The sequence below is a fragment of the Metopolophium dirhodum genome, chromosome 8 (genome assembly GCF_019925205.1).
Source record: "Metopolophium dirhodum isolate CAU chromosome 8, ASM1992520v1, whole genome shotgun sequence".
Taxonomy (NCBI): Eukaryota; Metazoa; Arthropoda; class Insecta; order Hemiptera; family Aphididae; genus Metopolophium; species Metopolophium dirhodum.
Genome location: NC_083567.1, coordinates 20,085,792 through 20,091,950, shown reverse-complemented (window position 1 = coordinate 20,091,950; position 6,159 = coordinate 20,085,792).

The window sequence follows — 6,159 nt, the reverse complement described above, 5'->3', positions numbered from 1 at the left end:
ATCTTAATTTGTATAATAATGTTATCTCATAAAAGTTATTCTGAAAAACGTGCATAAAAATGCTTCAAAAGTCAAAATATTAAATTGTATTGATTAATTATAATATAATATATTATTAAAAATAAATCAAACTAAAGACATGATAATAAATATAATAATTTAAAGTTTATTATCATGATAGTAAAAATATTATTTACTAAATATGTATATATTTATGTAGTATATAGTATACCATGATAATCGACAATATTATTATTTTAATTAGATTTTTTAATGATGCATCAAATAAATATTTTACTAAAGATTAATTATTAAAAATATGTTTTACGGATTGATTTTATTTTGACATGGTTAAATAACAATTTATTTCAATTAAATATTTTTGAGCCATTATTATTTGTGTAAATAACAAATATTCAAAGTTAAGTACAAACTCCAAATTTTTACTGCTGAGTGATAAAATTAAAAAAAATCTTTGTTATTGCATTATATTGTCAGTATAGGTATTATAAGTAATAAGTACCTTATTTTATTAGTTGTCACAATATTTAATTATTAAAATATTATATTTCAACAATTAAAAAAAAACTTAAGCGTATAAGACGTATATCTACATACATTTATGAAAAATATTTACATTATCATTTGTGTATAATGTATTATAGGTACACAAATTTGCTATGTTACGCTCTTGTAAGATGGAGACAACAATTAACGTCCTCTTACGTTTGTTTATAGTTATAGATATCTATATAACCATGATTAAAGCTTGAAAATTAATATTTTTCATGTTTAAGAATTTTTTCTTAATTAATAATTTATTGTCGTTTTTAAATGATAACACTAAACTTTAGGTTACCTGTCCCGACATCTGAAAGAAAATACTTGTGAGGATCCTGGGACATTCTTTGTTCTCAAAATTATACTCACCTTCGAGGTGCAGCACCGGCGTATGCGGACTCTTTATACCTTCTACAACTTACTCAATCAACTATTAATATTTATCCACGATTTAATTTTCGTATTATACTAGTTTAATGTACAGATTTTAAATGAATAAATTATTTTATTCTGGAGGAAAACAATGTAGTGCCACCACAATACTGAATATACCACTATATCCTCTTCTGATGTGAACGTAGCTAGACCAGTGCCCACTACCCATCACAAGTCTTCAAAACAAATCTTGTTCTATTTACACAATAAAAATAAAACGGATATTTTATTGAATATAATATTTTGTTCAATGTTAACAATCATAATTTATGAGATATAGGAACAACAGTATAAGTCTAAAATAAACTGTTGTTTATTTTATGAAGTGGCAGCACGCATAATATCGTCCTTAGACTCGTATTAAAAAATACATAAACATGTGCTAAAAAAAAATCACATATTTTGTTAAGAATACTTATGAACAAAAAATCGTATATTCTTACAGCATGACCTTCTTGTATATCATATTATATCCATATACTGTGCTCCTCCTATTATTATAGGTGTCTAAAACGCATGATAAATCGCCATGATGATATGCAATTTGCTTATTATTTTCTATATAATAGTAAGTACAAAACAATTATGAATAACATTATATTCACACTAAAATATTGATATATTACCTATATAGGAGTACCTATACCTATTCTTAAGTACTCGATTCCTAGTATTGTTTTTAATAGCCGTGGAAAAATAATTTATTTCTTATATAGTACCTACATTATTAGATATATTTAGTGTTTAGATATTAGTCAAATACTATTGGTTACTGATTAGTACATAATATATATTTGCTGGATTCCAACCAAGGTGTTGTTGTTGTGTCATATTATCATCAAAAATAAGCAATTATCTGCACTCTATATAGGCAGACTCCCCACATCAAATGTTGGGCCTCAATACTATTTTTTACCCCTATATAATCTATATTTCCAATTAATATCATACTATAATATGTAATTGAATAAAACTAATTTAAACTAGAAAATAATAGTTTCTAATTTTAGCAAAAAAAATTTTTCTGTTTTGGATTTTCTTACGGGTTCTGAAAAACTTAGTGTTATTTACCTTTATTTACTAATTGTGGAAATTGAATAATAATTTGTGGCCAACTTTACTATATTTCGTAAATTTCGCAGGTCATTCGTTAAGTCTGATATAATATTGAATTCTTCATTTAAATAAATTCTACTTTTATATATAATACCATCTCTTTTTTGATCATACATTTACAATATTTTACAAATTTAAGTAAAAGTTTAAATTAAATATCTAATTAGGCGGGCCCCTATATATGGCTATATTCTAGGGTCCAACTACCCCTCAGCCCCCTCCCATGAGGGTACTCTTTCTATGAGTATAGCAAACACCAAAACATGTCGACTATTAAAACATAGTTAACTTTTTGTGCGTGTCAGTTAATAATTAATAATTTAAAAAATATCTATACCTATATTATGTATATGTTATAAGTAGACATTTTTATTTAAATATCTAATGTTCATTAAAGTTTATTATTGAATTTATCTGACAATAGTAATTTGATTCTACTTGTCACTATTGATAGTTTGGAATTTGTTAACTTCAAAGTCATTTTATACCGGCTTTTTTCTATTAATTTAAAAAAGGTATTTTAGATTCTGAGTGGAGGGATGATTGTATTTATTTAACAATCTTGCGTGTTATTTTTTTTGTTTATGTCATCCTTTTTTGGAACAGTGAAAATGCATTCTATACTTCAACAACTTTTCTGGTAGGAAACTGAATCTAGTTGGTATTTTTTTGGGTTAAAAGTAAAATATTTCCAGCAGGTAGTCTTAACTTTTTAAAACTAGGGAAAAACAAAAATAAATTAAGAAAAACAATAATTATGACGCAAAATCAGTTTTCGACAAAATTGATTTAGTTTATTTGGTTGGTATAACTCAAAAACAAATAGCCGTATATACTTTAAATTTTCACCAAATATTTTTATGACTATTAAAGTCACATTAGTTTTTATAAGCTTTGGAAGTTCAAATTTTTATGACAAAAACCCGTAAATTAACGATTTCTTATCGAATGAATTTCTTATTTTATTTAAAATTGTTGTAATATTTTTTCTATAAATATCCATAAAAAAATTGCCTAAATATGATGGCATAATTATGATTTTACGATCATACATTTCAACAAAAATTATAATTTATAGATACCTGCCTAGGAACCAATTATTTATTCGCATCTGAGCAGTGGTTTCTTTAAATGTTTGACTAGAACCTAAAGTCAACCTAAAGTCTAATAATACGGTTTTTTGATTGTTTGAAACTCTAATTAGGTAGGTACCTTTTATTTCCTTGTGTCATCACTGCAAATGTCAAATAGGACTAAAATAGATACCTAATATAATATATTTTACATAGTTTTTGACTTTTTGTGGTTTTATTGAATTAATATTTAAGTACTAATACATTCAAATTGAAATCCGTTAAGTTGATGTCTAGTCAGTTATGGAAATTATTGTCAACAATCATTAAACTGACAAAGTCCTCGTGACTGACAGTTATAAATGGACATTAAAGTGACATTTCTATGCAGAACGATAGAACCAGCTAATAATAATATAATAGTTAAAACTATTTAAATTTCATAATAGTATAATATTATTAGCTCGTAAATATTTGTAAATACCTATATTTATAAACATATAAAAATGATTTATTTGTCATGGATAAGTGATATTATGTGGTTTTCTACTTGTAATTCTATAATAAGTTACTATAGTTAGTATGTAATTACTTTGCACATCCAAAATCATTGTATTAAAAATGTCCGTGTCTGCTACTGCGTGCTGATCATTTATCGTTTTTAGCTGTTTTATTTTACACGTTAATAGATAGATTGGTACGCCATTCAAATAACGATTTGAGATTGTTAAGAAATTTTTTTCACGTTTTTGGTTCCTGGTTGTTGTTTTTAAAATGTTATTCAAATACTCGGTCAACAGTTTACACATTTATTTTTATATTTTGTGGCTGCATAACTTTACCGGCAATGTTTATCAATATTATTAACGAGAATATAATTATTATGAGTGTTATGTAACATCAAATCCAAAATGTTTGCAGATACGGTATAGTTTCAAGTGCTAATTATTAATTATTATATTACAACAAAGGAGCACTGTAATAAAAATGATTGCTTATTTGTCACAGATTACTGATTAGGATAAGTACCTACATCTTACATTGTAAAAATCATAAGAATATATAGTTTTCTATTTCCTAACAGAGAAAAATTCGTTACCTACCGTTGTTTTTCTGTGGTTAGATTGTTATATTCAGCATAATATATATATATATGGCTAGGTGGTGTTAAGATAACGACACACGCGCTCCACAGAAAACTAACAGATCACACACCGTAACGTCAATATAGTATAAGTTATAACCTGTGAAAATGTGCAATGGTTTTGTTATAATACCAAATATTATGTTAGTAATATTTGGTAAGATCATTATAATACTCGCATTGTTATTGTGACATGGGACATGTGGTTATAGTCTTATAGATTATAATTACTATAAGGTTTACAATTTCGTAAAAATGAAATAAATTTTAACTGTTGTAAACAACGACTATACAATCATTAGTAGGTACCTAGGTTCCTAAATAAAAATGATTAATAATACCTATGATCATTGAAATGTTTAATGTCGACGTTTTTTTGCTTAGTATTGTGCACTCATTGGTTATTGTTACCTACTTTTTATTCCTATATGTTGAATAGATATAGATTTAATCAAAGCTCGAAGTTCAATCATTGAATCTTTTCTTACGTGGGTATATTATTAGGTTCCGGAAAAATATGTTTTTTCTGTTTACATAATAATATAATATAATAGGTACATTGGTACACACCTACATAGTTTTATAAACTTATGTGTTATGCGTTATAAATCATATATTATGTTATCAAATTAGATAGCACACCTGAATGAATAATCTATCGTCAAATATACCGAATAATAGAAGTATAGATAGGTAGAAAATATCTACTAATATACCCACTCAAAATATTTGCATACAATTTAAAAAAAAAAACACATTATAATTAATAATAATTATAATACTGTACAGTGTTGTACGATGTAAATATTAAAACTACTAAGTACATTTTTATTATTATTCGTAAAATATAGTTGGTGAAACAGTTTACATTCATTATATTCTAAATTTCCACGATTTATTCAAAAACGTTAAAAATCGGTAAAGAATTATTGAAAAACCCGTACAAGATACCAGACGGCGTAACTGCAGTAACTGTATTGGGCAATCGTCTTATTTTACCCAATTTGGCACAGGAAATCATCGGTTTTATAACTTGAAATTTTCTTGAAAGAAATGATAATTGATAAATAATAGTATTTATAATAATAATATTTTTGCAAAAACGATTCTGAGCGAAGCTCAATTAAATGTCAAAACTGCTCTTGTTATAAATTTTCAAAGCTTTATGCTTGCTAAATTATTTCTTTACAATTTTTAACGGTTGCGGGAAATCTTCCTTGCACTTAACGAGTATCATTGTGAAAATCGTAATAAGTTACCAAAGATTAACTTGACATTTAAAAATGTTATAACAGCATATAATAGGTGATTATAAATATTTATTTGTGTAGGCACATACTTTTCGTCTGACGTACAATAAATTGTATCAATAAAAAATAGTGTTTATAATAAACGGTGTTACAGACTTACAGTGTCGATGGTAGGATAATGCCACGGTATTATCACCGGTTCGAACTCGTTAGGTACATCCAGCCATTTTCTATAGTTATAATATAATATAATATAGAACAAACGATTTCACTTATTCTCCCTCATAACACAACAGTCCATTTTCCAGAGGAATTAATACTGATGTGAAACCAACCCGACCGCGGATGTAAAACAAAATAATTATTAAAAAAAATGTTTCTTTTATCCCTGGCCTCTGCCTTCAAACGGCGCGAATTACAAACTTATTTATATCCATCAAACAATCCAGGTCACAAGACAAGTATCATTTCACTTTTTTCGTATATTGGTATAGGTGCAATACTATAATGGCCTATAGGTATCGTAACCTATTCTAGCAACGTGCTATGCGGAATCCAACGTTAATCTATCATTAACAAT